General features: G+C 35.8%; 1 protein-coding gene across 1 annotated transcript in view; it reads left to right on the forward strand.

Moving 5' to 3' along the window:
* Nucleotides 1-235: 235 nt before the first annotated feature.
* Nucleotides 236-864, forward strand: part of slc5a5 (solute carrier family 5 member 5) — a 16,745-nt gene continuing 16,116 nt past the window's right edge. Inside the window, exon 1 of the mRNA XM_005730278.1 lies at nucleotides 236-280. The gene's annotated coding sequence lies outside the window, so the exon portion shown is untranslated. The remainder of the gene's footprint in view (nucleotides 281-864) is intronic.

The raw sequence follows: 864 nt of genomic DNA on the forward strand, positions 1-864 counted from the left end.
TTGAAAGTCACATTAACAAATACCAAATTCCACACTGCCCATCAGTTTGACTCCATCTCTCATAAGCACACACACAAATGCAAACATTTATAACCACACATCCATGGACACATGTACACACACACACACCTGAGCACAAACGTGCATGGAGCTTCTTGTGATGTGTTCAGGCGTCACACACACTTACACACGTGCTTGCAGCTGCAGAGGACTTAAGAAGGCAGACAGTGCATTCCTCCTTCAGTGACTGGACACAGCTGAACTGCATGGAGTAACAGTGGTGAGTACTTTTAAGTAATTTGCATTTTCCTATCAAAATATTCTTAGTAATTTGCTGCAAATGAGGGGAAATACATTTATAGATTAGATGTAAATACCCCAGATCCAGATTTGCAAGTATAATAGATAATTGGCAATACCACACTTAGTTAAATGAAAAGATATGTTTCTATTTTTTTTTAAGTCAACATTCAATCTTTTGGAAAAATGAGTCCTAAATAGTGATGTGTGATACCACTGATTTCCTTTCCGATCCGATACCAAGTAATATCCAGGGTGGTATCGATGATACTGATCCGATACCGATACTTTGTACAAAAACTTATTTTATTAATTGTATCTCAAATTATAGCGTCATAATGATTACAGGACATCAGATTACTTGTTCTTATCACTTAATAATGCAGGATTCGTCATATAGAAATGAAAAATACAATACAATACAAAATTGAAAAACCATATTGCAGAATTCATAGCATGGCTCAGCCAATTCCAGTTTCCAACAATGGCGGCAGCACCTTAGTTTTAATATTACTCTTATTTCTCTTTTTGGGTCGCAAAAAAACTTTTAACATATTTTCAGGT

Source organism: Pundamilia nyererei, unplaced genomic scaffold (assembly GCF_000239375.1).
Source record: "Pundamilia nyererei isolate P.nyererei 1_Seehausen unplaced genomic scaffold, PunNye1.0 scaffold00036, whole genome shotgun sequence".
NCBI lineage: Eukaryota > Metazoa > Chordata > Actinopteri > Cichliformes > Cichlidae > Pundamilia > Pundamilia nyererei.